The following is a 23197-nucleotide window of genomic DNA, read 5'->3' on the forward strand; positions in this document are numbered from 1 at the left end:
AGCGGTCACCTGATTTTTACAAGATACAACCAAGTTTGTATGCAAAAGGGAAAGATTAATTCCTTTGAGCTGCCTTAAAAAAGAATGGGACAATCCTTTCCTTTAAACAAACCAATTTTGTCAATCTATAAAGGCTTTCTGCCACAAAGCCTTAAGGCATCTTGGCCCCATGCTATCAGGGAATTAAAAGAGGACAACTAATTTGCCAAACTCTAAGACCAGAAACCCTAAGCCTATTAGGGAGTTGGGGTTTGATAAATGTTTGCTGAATGAGTAAACTGGATGAGAGCATGGAAGATAAATTAGATCCTAAATAAAATGCTAAAGTGTAAGTGCAATGCTGAGCTTTAAAATGAAGGAACTAAATTTGAAAGTTATTTTAAAATAAGATCACCTTGACTCTAACTTGGCAAATGAAATGAAGTTGTCTTGTACCTGATGCACAAGAAATAAGAAAATTGGCCTACAAAACTGCAAAGATTGGAAACCTTTTTTAAAAGTCAGTTTGACTGTTTTTTTAAACATGTTAATTCTTAAGTATTGTTTATATTTACAGGTATGAGTGTCTATAGACACATCACACCTATACTTGACAAATATGACACTTCTGAACTATTACTATACTAAAATATAAGCTTCTGAAGAATGCACAGTAATAGAAATGCTGTTACTCAGGATAACAATCCCTTATTGTCTTGCACTCGGAAGATGTTAATGAAAAATTATGATAGGATTGTGACTGCACTAACCTCCCTGAGAACAAATTCACTACATGCAATTTTCTACAAAAGACAAATGAGGATCATTACCAAAAAAAATCACAATGGATCTCTCTGGACTCCCAGTTCTCCTAAATAACTTAAAATATTACTCAAAATACACAAAACTACTTTACAATCACCTCTTAAGGAAAACAAATGGAAAAAACTACATGTGTATTTAATATTTGTCCAGCCATCACAGAGTTGACATATATATCCAACATATAGACCTTGTCCTCAAGGTCATTCTCATTGTCATCAGTTGAAATTAAACCCAGTTCTCCACTGTAAACTCAGAAAGCAACTTGGTTATTTGCTAGATAAATGCAAAACATTTTCCACTTCTGAAATGTGTGCTTAATACTCTAAAAACTGGTTTACAGGCCTACTAGACATCAATAGTGTGTTATGCTCCCCCTGTTGGCTAATACTCAAAATAACAATGAATTCCCCAGGGGTTGCCTTTGAAGTGCTGGGGGTTCAAAAGTAAGTTGGTGACTTTTATATTTAAAAACATAAGCTGGATCAACAGTTGCTAAGCAGAGCTGCCATGTAATGGTCAGATTCCATCAAAACAGGAAAAATTAAAGTTGACAAATGAGAAAGACAAGCTGAAGGGCAAAAAATATGCTGAAGCCTTGAAACACTAAACAATGCAGAATGAAAGCCAAAAGCAGAGAACACCAAGAAACAGAGCAACATCCTTTAACGGACACAATGGCATGAAATCAATTCCATTTTAATAGCCCTTAAGGGGATAAGAATTATTTCCCTGCCTTTTGTGCCAACCCCAAGCTGTTTCCTAAGGAAGACAAGTAATGCCGACCAACAATGTCTGGAGAATTAATAAAAGAAATTAAGAATAAAGACCCATGTTTATTAACACAAATCAGAGTTCAATATATCATTACTTGGAGCCAGTTTCAAAGAGCTGTGATCTGGCACCCCCATAAGTATATCACCTAAATTAATCACAGATACCTTATTTGTGTTTCAAGGGGTATGTGTTCAACTCAAATGGGAAACTGAACAATAGGAGAAGACACCTGGACTCACTGCATACAAACTGACTGCACTTGCTGCTCTCTGCTGAGTGCCTAAGCCAACTCTCCGCAGTCAGAACTAACAGAGTTGAGTAGAAGCTTGGGCAGGTGACTAACCTCTAGTGCCTAATCTGTAAAATGGGGCCATTCATGCTTTTACCATAGAGTTGGTGTGAGGATTAAGTGCAACCGCGTCCGAAAGGCATTTAAGAAAGTGTCTGGCACAGAGCTTGGGCGCAATAAACAGTGATGATGATTACGCAAAAGAAACTGCTACCTTCACACCGAAGGAGCTGTTTGCAGGCTAAAGTACCATTTCGAAAAATGAAAAGGTCCTGGCGTGTGCTTTGCTACCTGTACAGACTGCCGTCCTCCCTAACCTGCTCGCTGGCTTCTCCTGGAGATGGCAGTTCAGGAACCGGCTCCGCTCCTCAGTCTGTCACTCCTGCCGTCCCCCTTCCCTCTTCTGTGTCACCTCCAGGCTCAGGACAAGCAGCACCCACCGAGCAGTCCTAGGAGGCCAGTACTAGTGTAATTCCCATTTCACAGCTAAGGAAATGGAGCGCTTTCCTTCGCTCAGCTTTTTTTTTTTTGTAGACCCTAAATCCCTAAGTTTTCTCGGCCAAGGTAATTCATTCTTGACAAGCCGGTTCCCTGCACCTACGTGATCATGGAAAGTGGGGCAAATGCCCTAATAAGACCAAGACTGCAAGCAGGTCCTCCCAGCAACAGCCCGAGATTTCCAAGCCTGTTCTACCCAAATGAACAAGAGAAGCCTTGAAAGTAAACGGGGGGGAGGCAGCTCCTGGGCCCGGGGAGGGGGCGTATTCTGCCGGGGCTGCGGGCTGCGGGGCTCCGCGCCGCCCACACAGCGAGCACCCCGAGGGTGCGGCCGGCGGCGAGCGGGGCTCCGGTGCGTGCGCGAGTCCCGCGGCCGCAGCCCCTGCAACCGCAACCGGGTGCAAGCCCACAACCAACCTTTCCCACCGGCGCTGTCACGCGCCCCGTGGGAAGTGGCGGGCGCGTCCCGCGGGAGTCAGCAGCAGCCGCGGGGCTGCAGAGCAACGGCGGGCGGGGAGCACTCTGCCCAGCGCACAGCGTCGCCCGAGCGCTGCCCACGCGGGGCGGCTGCTCCCCACGCACCGCGGGCCCACGGGTCCTGGCTCCTCGGAGCCAGACCAACGCTACCCTTCTAAGCCCGGGGATCCGAGCGGCCGGAGCGACGCGGCCGTGAAGCAGGCAACGGAGCCCCGTGCAGCGCCAACGCCGCGCAGCCTGCAGAGCCCCGCGGCCGGGACGGGTGCTGCTGGGCTAGCGGCGCGCCCCGGGGAGTCCCGGCGTGGGCTGCAGAGCCGCGGGGCCGGGCCCGCACGTACCTCGGAGGCGGTGTGTCAAGCGGAGATCCACCCGCCTCAAGTTGGGAGGAAAGCGGAGACAAGTTTCCCCGCCCTGCGCTCGGCGGCCGCGAGCTCCTGCAGCTGCTGCGCCGCGGCGCAACTACGCCATCCGGACCCGCCGGGGACTTTCACCTCCTGCAGGGAGCTCCGCGAACCACGCAGGGAAAGTGGCCGGGCAAAGACAGCCGCCGACTTCCCTCCCTCACTCACTAGGAAGAGGAAAGCGCCGCTCGGCGTCCCCGAAACCCTCGATTACCCCCATCGGGCGGACGCGGCGCGCTCGCGAGCCCTCACACACGCGGGCGGGGACGGGCGCCGCGCCGCAGCAATCAGCGCGCGGGGGGAAGGGCGCTCCTCCCCCGCCCGCCCCGCGGGGGCTCCCGGCGCCGAGAAACTCCTCCTCCCGCCGCCCGCCGCCCGCCTCCTCTCTCCTCCCCCTTTTCCTCCCGGACTGATGGATGAGCCCCGAGCGCTGCGGGAGCCTGCGTTTCCCTTCGGGCCAAGGAGGGAGACACAGGGGGGACGCGGGGAGCCGTCGGGCTGCTGCGCGCCCAGGTGGGGGCAGCGGGTGGGGGTTCCCATTCCTCGAGGAAGATTGAGGTTGGGGGGCACGAGGACGCGGATGCGAGCTGCAGAGATTCGTTCCCTCCAACTAGGTCCTTCAAACTTTCTAGGGTTTTCTGGAGGAGCTGGGTTTTTATTTGGTTCCCTCCGTCTAGATATAAAAATTCTAAAACCTGCAGTAATTTGATCACACCCCCTCGCCCACCCTCTGGAACAGGCCCCCCGCACACATTCACTGCGTCCCTGTTGGTTTTTCCCACCTCCAGTCCCGCTGGTTGTCTCTGGATGCGCTCCGACGGCGGGCGCCTGCGGGGTCTCGCCTCCCGCTCTCCAGCAGCTGATGGTGCGTTTCCCAGCCCGGCCCCCTGCTCGCTAAACAAATTAATACAAATAAAGGAGCTAGGTCAGCGGAATTGACGCTGTCCTATGGTTGGCGCGACATAAACCACCCCGACAGCGGCGGTGCGCCTTCCTGCCTGTGAACATACCCAGCAAGAGGTGGTGAATGCGGTCATCAGAAGCCACTTCGATACTCTTCTTTACACCCCGTTTTTGTTTTTTTTTTTAAAGATGCGCTTAAATCACAAGACACTTCTACCAAGAGGCCGGTGAGATAACCATGGGCTGGCAGGTTTCAGAGACCGACTTCCAGTCCTGACCCTGCCCTTAGACTAACTGTGGGACCTTGAACAAAGGGCTTAAATGCTCCAAGTCTCTTTTCTCCTTTGTAAAATGAGGAGGTTGGCCTAGGAGCCCTCTTCCAGTTTTAAAGTGTCATGACCCAAACCTTTGATATGTTGGCAAGTGGAATGGGGAGGTATCCTGTATTATTACTTATATTATTATTTGAAAAGTTATTGGATTTCCGTACTTTGAGAGAAGAGGAAGTATTTCTCACCCTTTTTCTTTTGTCCCTACTCATAGAGAATCACCCAACTGGAGTAACTTTTCACAAATGTCAAATCATCATTGATCACCTGGATTGACTGCAGAAGCCTTCTCAATAAACCGTTCATTCCTTACCCACATTTACTGAGCATCTACTGTGAGAGGTTTGAGCTGTGCCCTGGAGATACACATAGGCATAATGCCCTGAAGGAACCAACAGTCTAGGTGGAGTTGGCCTCAACTTTGATAAAATCTCTTTAGGTTTAAGGTGTTAGATTTCTCAGTCTTAAATTACATAGTATTCATGCCTCAAATTGTCAGTTTAGTTTCAAGTGCAGACATGAACACTTGAACTGGGTGTGAATAGTTAATCCTACATTTAAATGTATCAATCATGTTAAGACTTTCTAATTTCTAGATAAAGTGGCACAGGAGAAGAAGAGAGAGACAGATCAAGTCCTGGATAAATTAGGAGTGTCCTGCCTTTAAAGAGGGTTGAAGTGACTGTTCACAATGGGGCCAGGTTCTCCACAGTGTAACCATCGATATCTATTGAACAATTAATTACACTGTGCCAGACAGAGTCCTAAACATTGTGTGTGTATATATATATATATATATATATATGAATAGATTTACTTCTTACAGCCCTATAAGGCTATACACAAAACTACACGTATACTGAGGCCTTACAACTTGCCAACATAGTATAGCTAATAAGTGGGAGGGCCAGGATTCAAACCCACACCCATCTAGCTCTGGGCCTGTCTTCAACTACCAGGACATACTACAAAAATCTTTGCATAATGGCAAAATGAAAGGTTGGGGGTTGGGGTGAGGTTGGTCAGTTAACTGGGATTTTCCAAAAAAAAAATCTTTAAGCCCAGCCGATGTGGCTCAGTGGTTGAGCATCGACCAATGCACCAAGAGGTGGACAGTTCTGTTCCTGATTACAGCACATGCTGTGCTTTCAGGCTCAATCCTGGTGGAGGCCGTGCAGAAAGCGGCCAATCGATATTCCTCTCTCATCGATGTTTCTCTCTCTCCCTCTCCTTTCCTCTCTCTCTAAAAATCAATAAAAACATATATGTGTGTGTGTGTGTGTGTATATATGTATATTTTTAATCTTCACTTGAGAATATTTTTTCCATTGCTTTTCATAGAGAGCAGAAGGGGGAGGAGAGAAAGAGAGAGAGAGAGAGAGAGAGAGAGAGAGAGACATGGATGTGAGAGAGAAACATCGATTGGTTGTCTCCTGAACAGGCCCCAACCAGGGCCAGGATTGAGCCTGCAACCAAGGTACATGCCCTTGACCGGAATCAAACCCTAGACCCTTCAGTCCGAGGGCTGACACTCTAACCACTGAGCCAAACTAGCTAGGGCAACATTTTTTTTTTTTAATCTTTAAAATTCAGGGCTATTTAATTAGTTTCTGTAAATGATATGGAAAAGTGAGAGTTTATGTCAGGTTTCACAAAACTAACAATGTCTATAGAGACATTTTCTCTTTAAATTTTTACACTAATAATGTGGTATTTGCAGAAATCTAGACACCTGAAGCATAGAACACAGGTTTAAAATAAACTTAAATTTTTGGTTCTCTAGAAACAGGATTCCCCTAACATTCATTAACTAATTCCTTTTTTCTTTTTTTATATGTGTCTTTATTGATTTCAGAGAGAGGAAAGGAGAGGGAGAGAGAGATAGAAACATCAATGAGGAGAGAGTCATTGATCAAGCCCACAACCCGGGCATGTGCCCTGACCGGGAATCGAACCCCGATGGCATGGATCCCAGGTCGACGCTCAACCGCTGAGCCACGCCAGGCAGGGCCTTTAACTAATCCCTAAGAGGAGAATCCTGTCCTTTCATTGGTTTCTTACAAACTAGGACTATGTTCAAGTTACAGTATTTGTGACTATAAGATACAAGCTTCCTTTGGTCCAAGCTGGTATCTTGGTCATTTGTTCCCAATTATTTCAAAAAGAATTCTAAGCAGCGGGGAGGGGAGGTAAATAAAGAGGTGAACTTTATCTCACTTGTATAAAAACATTTCACAGAAGAGAATCTCTGTGATTTACTGAGGCTGTGTTTCTCCCAAGGAACCTCCCCTCCTATGGGTAGGGACCTGCTCCTTTTTCATGACTCATGTTTACTGGCATGTCTCCAGATTCTGTTGATTAGCAGACAACTGAACAAATTCATAATAACATGTTTATGTTTCTTACAGAAGCAAACACCTCAAATTTCTGAGAGACTGTATCACTAGAAAATCATTCAGTTGTTTTTCTTTTTAACAAGTCCTCAGATGGTATTTAGCACATGCTTTGCTCTTTATAAATTCTAACTTATTAAGTCCTTATAACAATTTTATTATCCTCATTGTGTTACCAGGATCCCAATGTTAGAGTCCATCTGCCTGCTCACACTGACCCAAAGAAATGCAGGAGCAGGAGTTTGCAGTATAGAAAGACATATAGTTTGATATTGAATTAGCCAATCCAGAGACGGGAGCTTATGCTCTAAAGACAACTCCCTAACGGTGTGTAGGTCACAGATTATATAGGGCAAGATCACAAGTAACTATGGATTAGGAGGTTAAGGTTTGCGCTGGGAGCTGAGTGGCTGGAGGTGAGGTAAGGGTAATAAACTATTTCTTTAGGTCTTGAGGACAATTCTGAGGTCTGCTCTGGCATCGTCTCTAGGGAAAGGAAAAGGGGGTTGTTCCACTTTAGGGCTCAGGAGCTGAGGCATAATTTCCATCCAGATGTTATCTCTAGCCTGCCTGGGGTCCAAACCTGGTGACCCTTAGTCAAGTCCAGGCTATTGTCTTTTGCTGCCTCAGGGCTTGCTGATTGAGGAGGGAAGGGGGAAGGCTAGGTTTCTGAAGGAGAGAGAGAGGATGATTTCTAGAGCTCGGATTTAAAGCTAAATTTAATCAAAGTCATAAGGACCTTCGGTTTCAGTTTTACAGATTAGAAAATGATGTACAGAGATGTTAAATAACCTGCTCAAAGTCACACAAGTGGTAGTAGAGCCAGGTGCTGGTTCCAGAGTCTACTCTGAACCCCTTCTGTGTGCTGAGGACAGGTGAAAGGGAGCCCCTTCCACTTAGAGAGAGAATCCTACTTTTTTTTTTTTTTTTTAATCCTCACCTGAGGATATTTTTTCCATTGCTTTTTAGAGAGAGTGGAAGGGAGAGAGGGAGAGGGAGAGAGAGAGAGAGAAACTTGAATGTGAAAGAGACATCAATTGGTTGCCTCCCCCGGGAGCTCTGATCAGGGGCCAGGCATCAACAACCTACAACCCAGGTACAGGCCCTTGACGGAGGAATCGAACCCTCGATCCTTCAGTGCACTGGCCGATGTTCTAACCACTGAGCCATGCGGGCCAAGGCATAGAGAGTCTTACTCTTTAAAAGCTCAATTCTTTAAAAGTTTTAAAAGATGAAAACCAAAGTTTATTTAAGAGAGATATTACCCACCCCCCACAACTGCCACATAAAAATGCATTTCTTTCACCCGGTAAAGAGGGGAGAAGGGATCCCAACTTTAAAGTTTGTCTGAAACAGCCAACATCTTGGAGGCAATTGCATAACTGTTCTTAAGAATGTGTGACAGAACATAAACCAAATGTTCCAAAATTGTTGTGACAGGGTACCAGTCTACAAACTACAGCATGTGCTCCTATTTTCTGCTCGGTTGACCCATTTTTACAGACAGATTTACTACTTTATTTCTAAAATTTGCCCATAAAGATTCCAGTTCATGCCTGTAGGTGTTTTATATATCACTGTAATCTAAGGCCATAATCTAAAACCACATTTTCTATATCTATATCCAAGATGAGAATTTGGTTTTCACTGATCAAATTTGCAGCTGGCAAATTTCAAATTAATGAGAAAAAATTACTATCAGATAAATCTGTATGCAGAGCAGAGCTCAAAACAGACACCTGATTCAGGCCTGAGTGATTCCTCAGAGAACTTGGAAATGAAATCCAAAGCAAATTCCCTTTCAGTTACCACGGGTTCCTGCAAACTTGTCATTTCCTGTGCTCCAATGGAGGTTTCCACAATGCACCTTCAATTTCCCCCTCAGCGGGGCTTCTGACAAAGCAGGAAACCTCACACCCTTTCAAAGTAAAAGCAAACCCCCCCTGAGACCCCCGGAGTCTTAGTTCTGGAGGGGGTGTGATGGAGCCTCTGCCCTCCTGCCTTGGGAGCAGGATTCCAGAGGGAAGACTTGGTTCTCACCCCCACCTACATGGCTGCACTAGAGAGAACTTTTGTTTTGGCCTGGAGAAGAAGAAATCACAAGCCACAGACATGTTGTTTTGTTCTCAGGGGGACCAAAAAAAGGAGAGGAGCACCCAGAACATTTATTAATATCTGTGAGTGTTACAAATCTCACTGCCTTCATTTTAACAAACACAAGAAATGCTGAAACTCTACTAAAAATACCCAGATTTAAAAATTGTTATTGCTATTGTTATTTACCCTCTGCTATTACTGTTGTTATTATTTCCCTTTATTTAGCACTTACTCTGTGCAAGGCCTTGCAAGTTTGACCTTTTAAAATTTACTTCCCAACATGTTTTGAAAGTGGGTATTTCCATGTATTTGTTATGAAATTACCTGCTATAACATTTCTTTAGGTCACTCACTGTTCTTTTAATATGTAATCTAAGTGTTGGTGGCAAAACAGTACCAAGTTTTAGACCGGTGGAGTCAGACCAGACCTCAGTTCAGCAACCTTGGTACTTGAGTTCTGGCTAAGAAGGAATTCAGAGCTAAGACTCAAATACAAGCCAGAGTTTATTTAGGAAGTCACAGAGGTAGAAGAAGTGAGCCCTAGAAGAAATGGGCTCAGGAAACAAGTTACAGAGGCAAAGAAGGGCCCTTGGAGCTTAGAAGAAAGAGAGAGGCAAGGAAACTTGCCTGGAGGAAGGGGATGGGGAAAGACAAGGGCGTGGCGTGTGTGTGTGTGTGTGTGTGTGTGTGTGTGTGTGTGTGTGTGTGTGTGTGAGAGAGAGAGAGAAAGAGGGGGGGCGGGGAGAGAGAGAGAGGCAGAGAGGGAGGCATTGGGTCCTCCATCCTAAGGACTTTTAAGGGCAGGGATTTTAGGGGAGGTCCCAGGAGAGGATCTCAATAGATTATTCATCAGCTTTCTAGCTATGTCCTTTCTGGGTTATGGTCTCCACAGATTGACTGGTGCCAGGGCAGGGGGTCGTTTGTCAATGCAGCTGATCCTGATGTCAGCCACCGAATCACAAGTCTGGTTTTGCGGCTTTTCTGGGCCTGGTGCTGAAACACACCTGAGGCCTAGATGTTATCCTTAAAGGTTAATGCTTAAGGGAGTGCTGGTGGAAGGACCGAAATGGAAGTCAAATGAGGCCATTCTTCATCCCCTTGTCCCTCCTCCAAGGGGTCTACTACGTGACTAGCCACATACCAGGGGAGGAGGGGTCAGGGGAGGGTCCAAACTGCATGACCAGCGATATGAAAGGTCAGGGAGGCTAAACTGCATGACCAACAATAAACTAGGGGAGGAAAGGTCACCCTGGGGACAAGGTTCCACCCTACAATAGTCCTTTGCTAGGCTTTCCGCCCTGGTGACCTTCTATACCTGGCCCATCTTCCTTGCTCTGCTCATGCCTGTGTAACTGCCTCCCACGTAAGAGGAGAGCTCCTCACCTGGGTCCTGCACACATGTTCTTTAGAATTCAGTAATGAGTTCAATAAAAAATTTGTTTTCATTTTGTATTTTTGTTTTAGTGATAATCTTTTAAAAAATCTTTTACCCTCTATTTTTGGGTGAGGGAGTCAGTGATAAATTAAAAACCAACAGACTTTTACATAATGAAAGACTTTAATTTCTTAAGTCAGTGTTTTTCAAAGTGGCCAACTTATTCCCAGAGCTCCCTAATTTTTTTTTTCTTTTTTGAAAGGGTACTTACATTGTTAACATTTGAGAAATAATTAGAACTTTCTTTAAAGTTTCCCCAGTTTACTCATACAATATATGCTGCTTTCTGGAAGACGTTAGCTTCTTTCATGTTCCAGAAACCGACCAATATTTCCTGCAATTTGCTAAGCCATATTAAGAGGTGAAAGTTACATATAGAGGAGACAGGAAATATAATAAAAAGATAACTAAGGAACAAAAAGTATTTTATGATAAACTATCAAATATTTTCAAATATGATTGTAAGTGCTGGAAGAATGGAGATGATCCTAGGTGTGGAATGATCAGAGCAAGGTAAGAAGTGAGCTGAGGCTACAGTGGATGCAGAGAATGGAAAGAACAATCTGAACAATGGCAAAAGGATGCTAAGGCTATAAAGTAGGAGTGCCTGAGACACTGGTCCCCAGAAAGAAGCTAGAATAAGAACAGATTATTCACCTCCCTATTAGAGTCTATGAGGATCTCACAAGCCTGTTTCCATCAGATATCCAAGCCTTCTAAGTCACTGCTCATCACCTAGGCTCTTGTCATCATATGGTTCTGAATGTCCTCTAACCTAATTCAATCTTTCTCTTTTTCCCAGCCTTCTAAACCCTTCCAGTTTGCCCTCTAGAATTTAGGACAAATTAACAGTAAAGTCCCTTGTATAGTTCACCTCTGGAAAAATCTGGCCTCTCAGTTCCTTGACTTCCTCCCTTCTAGTGCCCAGTTCTTCTATTCTACTTCAGTCACCTAGTACAATGATTATGTCCATATCATCTTCATTAGAAATAACTGCTCCACTTCCCAAATCTCAATTTCAAGCATTTCTCTCTGACCACCAATCTCTATTGTTCCAACTCATTGCCTCTAGTATCTTGATTCCATCAATTCTTTGACCCCACCAGGACCTCTAATCCATTGTTTCTATTGCTTTTTCACCATCTGCAAACATGACCAATCTCACTATAAATTTATGACCACAATCTTCAATGGGCTCTTAGCACTGCTCAGGAACCCTACTATATTTTCAACTCACTCTCTTATTCTCAAGAGGTTTTACATTTCCTCTTTCCTCAACTCTTCAATACCTTCTGCCTCCTACTTGAACTCAGCTGATGACTTGGCTTCTTATATTACTTAAAAATACTGAAGCCTCCATCCTGGCCAGGTAGCTCAGTTTGTTAAAGTGTCATCTTTAACATGCCAAGGTTGCAGGTTCAATCCCCATTTAGGACAAATATAAGAATCAACCAGTGAATGCATAAATGAGTAGAACAATGATCGATGTTTCTCTCTCTCTCCCCCTTCCTCTCTCTCTCTCTCTCAAAATCAATATATATTGAAGCCCTCAGAAGAAAATGTCCTCACCTTCCTACCACCACATCTGCCAATTTATCTGTGTGTATTCTTCTCTGCTCTGATTTCTCTCTTGTTACCCTGATGAATTGGCCCTGCTCCCTCCATCTGTGCCGTGGATTCCATTCCTTTAACTATAAAAGGACTCTCATCCTGTAGCAATTCCTCCTTCACCTGTATCCTCAGATTTCCCTTTCTCAGATTATCCCATCAACTTACAAACATACCAAAATGTTTCTCATTTTAGAAACTTCTACCTGACCCCCACATACTCACCTCACTCCCATTTCTTTGCTACCTTTGTAGTAAAGCTTCTTAGGTGTTGCCCATTCTTCTTCACCTACCATTTTCTCTCCAACCAGATCCAATCAGGCCACACTTGTCAAGATCACCATGTGGCCAGACCACTAGTCAATTCTCGGTTTTCATCTTACTTACCTACTAGTTTATGATGCAGGAGCTCGCTCTCTCCTTGAGACGTTTTATTTGACATTGGTGGTTTCCCTCCTACTTCACTGGCTGGTCCTTCCAAGTCACTTATGCTGGCTTTTCTTCCTGCTCCCAGAATCTAAATATTGACTGGACCCAGGGCAGGGTCTTCGGTTCTCTTCTCTATTGCGACTCTCTCTCAAGGCGTTATTATCCAGACCCATCTCTTTAAATGTATCTACACACAGGTGAGCCTCAAAATTTTATCTCCATCCCGGACCTCTTCTCTGAACCCCAAACTCATGTATTTAGTTGACATTTCCACTTGATTTGTTCAATAGGAAAATCAAATGTTCAGTGTCAAAAACCAAACTCCTGATTCCCTCACACGCATCTTCCCTTTCCTCATCTCAGTAAATAACTCCACCATTCATCCAGTGGCTCAGGTCACACCTTATGGCTCTTCATTGCTCCCTCTACGTCTCTCACACCCTGTGACAACGCCATCAGCCAGTGCTGTTTGCTCTGCCTTCAAATAATCATTCTCACTATTTCCATTGCAGAAAAAGATCGTAATCTCTAACCATACAGTTTCTTTCACCTATACAATTGTGATGACTCTAGTTTCCCTGCTTCTAATCTTTTCTTCCCGCCAATCAATGTACACATGTGCGTGCATGCATACCAGTACTTTCTATGTCCAGTTCACATTAGTGAGTAAAACCTGGCTCCTCCTTAGAGCAGGCTTCACATTAGACTACAAGCACAGTGAGGGCAGCGACCATGGCTATCTTAATCAATGTTGTACTCCCAGCTCTTAGAGGAATCTTACATCTAACAATATTCAATAAACATTAAATTAATGGATGGTTTTATTCCAGAGATAGATACCCACAGATGAGAAAAGAGTAGTGATGTTTTGCAACAACCATAGAGAGAGATGCACCTCCAAGACTAACCCAAGGGCTTTGGGTGCTATGAAGGCCAGGACTGGGAGTCAGCAGAATGCATCTGACTTAGAAGAATCGGCACCAGTTTGTCCAGACAGGAAGCAAGTATAAACAGCATGAATGAAGCTTGACCTGGAAGCCAGAGGTTCTAGCATGAGGAAGGGTCTTTCTGATCTCAGCCAGACCTGTTTCATAGAGTAGCTAAACCAAGCCCCCAGACCAGAGCAAATAAACCTGCTCACTAAAGTTAGCCGAGCCCAGCTGGGGTGGCTCAGTGGTTGAGTGTCGTCCTATGAACTTGGAGGTCACCGTTCAATTCCAAGTCAGGGCACATGCCCGGGTTGCAGGCTCAATCTCTGGTAGGGGGCATGCAGGAGGCAGCCAATCAATGACTCTCTCATCATTAATGTTTCTCTTTTTTTATTTTTTAAATATGTCTTTACTGAGTTCAGAGATAGGAAGTGAGAGGGAGAGAGGGAGAAACACCAGTGAGAGAGTCATTGATTGCCTGCCTCCTGCACACCCCCGACTGGGGATCGAGCCTACAACCAAGGCACGTGCCCTGACAGGGAATCGAACCGCAATCTCCTGGATCCTAGGTCGATGTTCAATCGCTGAGCCATGCTTGCTGGACATCACTGCTGTTTCTATTTCTCTCTCCCTCTCCCTTCCTCTCTCTGAAATCAATTAAATGGATGGATGGATGGATGGATGGATGGATGGATGGATGGATGGATGGATGGATGGATGGATGAATGAATGAATGAAGTTAGCTGAAAGGAGAGAATCAGGTGCCAGTAAGAGTGGAAATAATGTGTGATGTCGTAGATGTCACTCTTACTTTGTACTACGTTGACAGCGATAGAAATCATATCCACACTACTGTTATCATTGCTGAAAAATCCTAGGCATCTTGAAATGCTAGCAGCACTGATACAAAAGGAGAAAGAAACAGATCTTAAAGGGCTTTTGCTGTTTCCCAAGTGTGAGAGAAAGGAAGGAAGCATTTATTAACTTAAACAGTTTCGTCCCTTCCCACTCACCTTTTCCCTTTGAGAAAGGACAACAGGCTTCCTTCTTCGCCGCTGGTCCCCTACACTACACAATCCCACTAGCATCCCCTTTGGTTTTCTCTATAAAATGTTAAAACAACTTCAACTGTGTTTAAAAATCAAGCAAACCAACTGTTCAGGCGCTGTTTAAAAATCAAAAGCTTCACGGGGTTTTGTGCATTCTGTGTAATACAGCTCTTTGTTCCTTACTCTTTTTTCTTCCCTCCTCTCTTTACCAAATTTTCTACTGCTTTTCCTTAAGCAAAGCATATATATTTGTTGGATTTGTGCACATTTATAAAATGAACATACAAATTAATAAATTGTATAGATAATTTTTTCTCATATGAATTATTTTCCAGTCTTTCGTTGTGCCAAATATTAAAAATTTCACTGGTATTCTTTCAACTTTTCTCAAGGCCTGAAATGTTTCAAAGTACAAAATAAGTTTGGAGGGAAGAAAATGTCACTGGGAATGCTGAACTATAACTTTGCATTTGACCTGAGACAGTCTCAGGTTTCATTCTGTTGGATAGAAATCCCTTTCAACATTTTTTTTTCCAGGGAGCTAAGTGGTATGTATCTTTAAAAAAAGAAAAAAAGAAAAAAAAGACAGACTGAAGCTCCCAAACTGGTTCTTCAGATATTTGACTTTTTTTTTTTTTTTTAATAACTCCAAGTTAAACTCCGCTGGAATTTTGAGTGCCACTTGAGCGCACTTGCAGCCTTGCCCGGTTGCTTTTCTCTCTCCTGTATTCCTACTAACTGGCATGCAGCTTGGAGACTCTCTCAGAGGACGGAATGGTCTTTGCAGCAGAACTCTCCAGCTCCGCCGCTTCTATAGGCACCAGGCTGTCACGCCAGGGCCCGCTGGGGCATGGGATGGCATTTGGTTATTTATGTGTCAGCATACTTTGGGGAATATACAGCTTGACATGGGAAAAAGGGATATTTGTTGGAAAGGGTGATATGGGCCTGGTGGGTGCGGCTCCGTTGGCTGGGCACCGTCCCACGCACTGAAAGGTGCGGGTTCTACTCCTGGCCAGGGCGCATTCCCGGGTTGCGGGCTCGATCCCTGGTCAGGGTGTGGGGGGGAGGCAACCGATCAATGTTACTCTCTCACATAGAAGTTTCCCTCTATATATCTCTCCCTTCCACTCTCTCTGAAAAACAATGGAAGAAATATCCTCAGGTGAGGATTTAAAAAAAAAATTCTAAAGGAAAGGGTGATAGGCCTGAAAAGCACATTTTTAAAGGCTTTGTTATCTCTAGGAAAACCTCATGCAGAAGCACTAGAAAAGCATCACGTCCCAGAGGCTTTGATGTGGCGCAGTTCCGGTTACAGTGCATTATTCTTGTATATATTGGGTTCATTAAGCTCAAACCAACCTCATAATTACATGATTGTGACAAGATTAACTGAATGGACAATCCAAAAGTCCTGAAGGTCAACTGAGGGGCCCTCTATCCAATAATACTTTTACTCTTCAGTTATTTTTAGGCCGGCTTGGCGAGAATGTGCCCGTGCAGCTAGGCAGAGGATTATGCATGTTTTGTTCCAAGACCCGTTTATTACTATTGTGTGGGCTGAAATGGCACAACTTACAAAACCTAGGCACAAAGTAGAATGTTGATCTCAAAAAAAAAAAAGGTACAGATATTGTTCACAAGAAATTTTCAAAATGCAGAAAAATGCAATGAATCTAACAAGCACCCATGTGTCAACTCCCAGAATTGATTGTTGTTAATATTTTGATAATTTGTCTTCCTATGTAAGAGATAATACATTACAAATAAAATTAAAGTCCCCTTAACCTTCTCAACTCCAATCTAGACCAATTACCTTCTCAGTCTCTTCAGAGGTAACCATTTTCATGGATTTAGTGTAAATCCTTACAGTGTGTTTTGTGATACTTTTACAAGTACAGATATGTGTACATGTGTGTATTTGTATATGCATATGCACATATATATAAATAGAGTAATGCTTTATAATATGAACATATATATCCATTTAAAATTTTTACACAAGTAGCACATAATCTACAACTTGCTTTTTTCATTCAACATTATGATTTTTAAATCCATGTGAAGTTAGTTCATTTCTCTTAGCCGATAGATAATATTCCACAGTATTAACAAACCATTTTAAATTTATCAGTTCCCTTAAAGATAATCACTTGAATTGCTTCTACTTTCTATTATTACAAACGATGTTTCAATGACCAAGAGATTGTTGTACTTGTCTCACAATTCACATGTGCAATTTCTCTAATCTACAAAGTATAGCTAGAAGTGGAATTGTTGGGTGAAAGGGTATAAAAGATTACAATTTTACAGGCATTGTCAATGTGTATGCCGTGGGGGGGTGTATTAATTTAGATTCCCTCTGATGGAATAAGCCATCTCTTTGTCCATATCCTCAACAACAATTGGTACTGTCAGTCTTTCCAGTTTTTTAAGTCTGAAGAGTGATTTGCTTTGCCCTGACCCCTTGTAGAGTCCACCATGGCCTCGTATGTTTGTTAGTCACTCCTTTTTCAGTTACATGTGCAGTTCCTAGACAGAGCAAATCTTAAAAGGAATTTAAAAACCAGTTATCAAAAAAGCAATCGTACTCAATTTTGACATATAGATAGTTAATATATAAACTGGTGTCTTAAAATATTTTTTCATTTTTGTGCATCATAGGGAATAAGCTGTTTTAATTATTCTTACTGCAAACAAAAATATGCCTCTTAGATATAATAGCAAAACAAATACCTTCAGTGCTCAACCCAATGTTTGGCAAATAGTAGGTGCTCAATAAATTCCTGCCGAATGAACAAATAAAAAGAGTAGGGCAGGAGGTGATTTCAGAAGGGGAATTCAGAGATCGTGCTCTCCGAAAGATAAAAACTACACAGTAAAAAAGTTAAAAAAATACAGTCAATACTTTTTTCTACTAATTACGTTATGTCTTGTAATGACAGATGATGATTACACTTTCAGGTTCAAAATCAAATGCCTCTAATGCTAATGTCTTAATCAAGGTGACTTTTAGCAGGAACTCACCATCAAAGGTCTATATACAAGGCTTCCCTGCCCTCCCTCTGATGCAGTGTCCTGGTTTTGACTACAAATAAAACAAAGATCATGAAGTAATTGTAGCAAAGCTGAGTTTTCAGCCAAAGAAGTAACAGATAAGCATTCTTAAAACAGTCAAGAATCTGCTTTGACTGTTTTTGCTCAAATGACTTGAATTTTGGATGCAGATACTTTTTGTAGCTGTTTTTTTTTAAGATTCCAAATATACTCTTCCTAAAAATTACCCCCTATTCATATTAAGCTTAATTATTTAAATCTAATCATTTGTCTATTAAATGGGCCATGTCTAAGCTATCATCATTTTAGTAACAGTAACATTTAGAATCTCTAGTAATGAGAATTTAAAATATGCCAACTGCAATTTCTTAATCCAGTCCCTAGCTTTTTCTTAAAAAACAAAACAGAAAATACCCCGTCTAAGAGACTCCACACCTTGTGCATTTCACCTTGCAATATGTATTCTTGACTCCCTCTTTCCTGTTGACACCCATGCAAAACCGACAAGGTGACCCATTATTAATGCTCTCTGTTTGGAAAATAATTGGGGTTACAGTAGAGCAGAATCATCATATAGCTTTACGAATACTAAATAACAAATACTAAAACTGCTACTGCCCTACTCTCTGGATGTTTTCCCAGTGGTGCTTATGGTGAAAGAGATGGAATTCGCTGCAAATGCAAGAGAAATGAAAGACAGTTCCTGTCTTAAGGAAAGCAGCTGACAAAAATATCTTGCCTTTTATGATATAAAGCAGCATTTTCACACTGGTGTGCCAAGGACTGCTTCCTTGGTCCAATGGGAGTAGGAAAAACATATCAATGTATTAATATAAATATTAATTAACACAGTAAATCTGTACTTAATGTTGTCAATAGGTTCTTGGAATTGCGGCAAAACAGCGTTATAAGGAAACCAGTTTTACCATAAGTTAATTGATATAGAGTTATTTTATTTAATCTTTCCAACATGCTTATGTGCTAAATCTTATTATTGAAAGACTGAGATGCAAACAGTCTACCCAAAGATATATACAGGGGTGGGCAAAAATAGGTTAAATTGCCAACCTTTATTACCTAAAAGATAAATCATAAGTAAGGATACAAAATAACAATAATAATAGTAATAATAAGACAAATAAATAGTAGAATAATTAATAAATAATAATACAAGGATAAACTCTGTTTCTCATACCCACAACTGTAAACCTACTTTTACACTCCCCTGTACTTAAGAGGTGATTAGCTGAAACTCAAAGCAAGGTACTCTCTATTCAAAGCCCTAGCTCTTTTCACTCCTCCATTAGAAAACAGTTTTATTTGAATTAGTTTAGTTTTGAAAATATTTTTTTTCACATTTTGGGGGTCTCTAAATACACAGAGCACATTTTTTTTTCAAAGAAAGACTCAATTAATTACATTTTGGAAGCGGTCCCTCTGTGGAAAGTTTAAGCAAACATGCGATGCCAATGCAGCTCCCAGCTGTGAAAAGTCAACACAAAAACAGGGCATTTCTGCACATCCAGATGATGGGGGTCAGGAGCGCACATCCGCACAAGAGACTTGGCTGAGGAGGGAGAGGCTGTGGCCGGGGCCGGTGCCAGACTAACCACTCCCTTTTTCCTGCCCGCTGCGCCCAGCATCTCACTAGATTGGCTGAGATGCCTCCCAAGCCTTCCAAAACCACTAGGGTTTGTGCAGTTTTGGAAAAAGCAGCAACCTCAGGTTCTGCTAGCGGTCTGCTGGATTGGTTACTTAATTTTTTTTTTTTTTAATGCCAGCCTAGGCCGCTTTTTATCATAAGAGAAAAAATTTAAAATGCAGATGTTGAGTGTTGTATGAAAGGAGAGAAGGTTAGCACTCCCCTTGACAAGGATGGGAGAGGCTCTCGGGCCCAACAACATGCATACAGTTAAGGCTCTGCCACCTACTTCGTGGCATTTAAAAAAAAAAAATATATATATATATATATATATATATATACATATATATATATATAATGCAGATATTGAATTTTTGATGATAAATTCTGATTTATCCATAAGAGTTTTAAAATAAGATTACCATGTGAATCAGAAATTCTTATACCTAGCTCATAGTAGTTATAAAATATTTATATATTTTAATATTTGTTATATATTATTTCTTTTATATATTGATATATATTTATATATTTATATTTATAAGTTCATCAGAACTTACAGATCTTTACTATATAGTATTTATACTGTATTTATTGTATCTATATCTACATAAATATATAGATATATTGTATCTACTATGAGCCAAGTATATCTCCAAAATATGTTGGAAACTCAATAATTGACCAAATTTTTATGAACTTTGGAAACTTAAAGAGAGAACAGTGGTTAAAAGCCTGAGCTTTCAAATGAGAAAGACCTGGACTTAGATTTTGGTTCCACTCTTTGCCAGCTGTCTGAACTTGAGCACATTGCTGAACCCCTCTAATGTCCCCTATCTGTAAAAGGGGAATAATAGCACCTGCTTTTTAGGATTTTTGTGAGAATTAAATGTAAAATAATGACAGGCTTTGCACACTTTCTGGCACATAGAGTGTGCCAATATGTTGAAGCTATTATTAGCACAGAGCCTTGAGATCATTTCTCTTGGCACCAATTCCCATGCAATAATCCTATTAATGCTGAAAATGTAGGTGATTAAGTTGAATCTATAATGGCACTCTGACATAACCTGGAATTACATCTTTGAATAATCCTTGGGATCAGTTAGTTTAACACTTGTCTCTAGGGTGCAGGAAAATGTTAGTTATTTGAGCTTTCTAAATTTAGGATTCCAAACCAACCCAAACTTACTACTTATCCAAAAAAGATTTTGATTAGATTTCTCTATTACTCAGAACTGTTGACAAGTTATTTTTGCTTGCACCAAGTTTATCATTCTCACATCTAGGTTAGAAAGCAATAGCCAAAGCTCTTTTGGTTGAAAGTGATAGAAATGCAACTCAAGTCCTGGCAGATGGATAGAGCGCTGGCCCGTGGACTGAGGGGCCTGGGGTTTGATTGCGGTCAAGGGCACATACCTCGGTTGCAGGCTCGATCCCGGCCTCGGTGGGTCAGGGTGTGTGGGGGAGACACTCAATCAATGTGTCTCTCTCACATCCATGTCTCCCCCCCCCCCCCGCTTCTACTCTGAAAAAGCAATGAAAAAAATATCCTCGGTGAGGATTGAAAATAAATAAATAAAAGAAGAAAAAAAAAATGCAACTCAAATTAGCTTAACTAAAAAGGAATATATTGGCTCCAATAACTGGAGACTTTAAGGGTTGATCTAGCTTCAGATGGTGCTGAATATTGCCAGAGCTCTGGTTGCCTCCGTGTGTTGGCATCAGTATCAGAGGCCTTCCATGAAGCCTGGGGTTAGGACCATGAGCTTTAGGCTTATGTGGTTTTAGCTTGAGAGCCCAAAGAAAAGGAGCTCCTCTCTCTCCTAGCAGCTATAAATCTTAGAGAAACAAATTATAGAGAGGATTCTTATTAGGTCAGAGTAGATGGGGCACTTTAGCCATCTCACTAGAACAACAGGGCCTAGAAAAGATGATTTTTCAAAAGAAAATCAAAATCTGGTTCCTGACAAAGGAGGATGGTAGAGCGAGCAGGTAAAAACCATAGATGTTTTTACCCATAGCAGACAGTCTGAGTTGGATTGTCTGAAAACAAAGACCTCAGCATGGCCACCAAGTCAGGGCAGCTATTAAAATATGCACTTTCTCATGGAACCACATGAAAATGTTTCAAAGGGGCACTGGGGTTGAGCGTTCTTGACTCGAGTTTATTCTTCATGCTAAGTTCCACATGTGGTAAAAATCTGCAAAAATAAAGTATAGCTATCCTCCTCTGTTCTGCATCTTAGGCAGTATAGTATAGTATGTGTGTAATTACAGGAAATAAAGGACAACTCTTCCTCCATATTGAATAATCACATAAACCATTAATTAATAATATGCAAACAAGACCATTAATTACAATCACATAAAAAGGAAACAAAGCAAAATATCTCCATTTAAAAATGCAAATCAGACAACTAATAAATCATAGTCTAAAATTTTGCCAATTTCAAAATAAGAACAAAAGAATTAACATTATACATAATGCCAAAGTAAGATAAAACATTAGCATTATTTACATTAGCAAATGACTACTGAGCCAATTTTTCTCAGTGAAACAGAATTATATTTGCAAGGGAAAATAAGTTATTTTGAATATTAAAAAAATACAAAAAAGAAAACCCTATCTCCTTTACTTAGTCCCAATACTGAAAATAACTTTTAAACTCCTGATTTTATTCTTCAGCACGTTAGCATATGAATGCATAAAATACTGATGCCTCTCAAATTAGAAGATTCTTGCTGAGACCTCATTGTGCTCTGCAAACATGATCTCATCTTTCAGCTTGGTTATGTTCCAAATCCAGGAATGAGGGCAAGTTTATGATCAGGGAAGAAAAAAAGGAAAATGTTTATATAAGCTCCATAAAACATTTTTTTTAACCAAAAAAAAATTTAAAAATCCATGCTATAAATATAAACTCTGAATATAGTATATGGGGGTACCCACCCCCAAATAGGGAATAGTCACAGAATATGGGGAAGGAGTTGGAAAAACGCAAAGTCACCCTTTGCAATGGAAACACAAAAAAGAATGAGGTAATGGGGTGCGTGGAGGGGGGTGGAAATATTTTTTTTAATGGAGAATGAGATGAACCCTCTAAAGATCTCTTCCCCGAGTGACACATCCTACATTTGAAACCTTATTACTGATAACACTAGAGTGTCTTCCTAAATCACCAAGATATTGCATAGAAAATCTTATCTGGAAGGCATCAAATTTAAACATTAACTATTTAATTAATATGTAATAAACTGGCATCCTAGAAATGAAATATTGGAATTATGGAAGCTTTTGCAACTAGTGAGCTGACATCAAGACTTTTTTGGTTTATCTCCAGAGCCCTTTTGAGGAGAGTAGACATTGTATGCCCTATTATACATGGTAAGTAACTAGAACTACTTAATAAAAATCTAATTTTCTTTTAATATTCTCAAAATATTTACTAAAGTTCTTTCCTGAAAGTTTTAGTACCTAACCGGTACCATTCCAGTTTACCTAAATGGGGTATAAATCTAACAACACTGTCCGTTAGTGATCTGTAATATTGTCAACAACACTTTTTTTTAAATAAAATAAAGTGAGTACATAATAAGATCAGAAGGTTGCAGATAAAACACCAAGACCTATTACCAGCTCTGCCACCAACTAGCTGGTAACCTAATACTTTTTGGCTCTCCTTCGTAAAATACAGAGATAAGCATAATTTTCTAAGGAAGTGTATACAATTTAATCATAGAGAAAGCAAACACATGGTAAAAGCCAGGTGAGCTAACAGGATGAACTTTCATGCTTTTTAAATCAAGAAAAATAATATATTGTAGTATAATATTTATTCTGTAGGTGTTCTTGAAACTCAACCTATGATGAAAATCTAGAGATTATTTTAATAGCGTGTAACTTGTTCTTGATTAAGGAAAAGATGTGGTTAAATGCTAAACGTCTCATTTCCACCTACCAGAAAAGAAGCGCCCTTTGATCTCTTTAGTTCCCTTATGTATCCTCAACACCTTGAACAGTGTCTGCTATGTGGGAGGCATTTAAACACTTGTTCAGTCGGCAAATTCAAGAACAATGGA

At 41.6% G+C, this 23197-nt stretch overlaps 1 protein-coding gene across 2 annotated transcripts in view; it reads right to left on the reverse strand.

The window, feature by feature from the left end:
* TGFBR3 (transforming growth factor beta receptor 3) overlaps window positions 1-3502 on the reverse strand; it is a 183772-nt gene extending 180270 nt beyond the window's left edge. For both annotated transcript variants that reach the window (XM_081144498.1, XM_081144497.1), the window contains exon 1: window positions 3181-3502. The gene's annotated coding sequence lies outside the window, so the exon portion shown is untranslated. The remainder of the gene's footprint in view (window positions 1-3180) is intronic.
* Window positions 3503-23197: the final 19695 nt, after the last annotated feature.

Source organism: Miniopterus schreibersii, assembly GCF_964146895.1.
Source record: "Miniopterus schreibersii genome assembly, chromosome: 8".
Taxonomy (NCBI): Eukaryota; Metazoa; Chordata; class Mammalia; order Chiroptera; family Miniopteridae; genus Miniopterus; species Miniopterus schreibersii.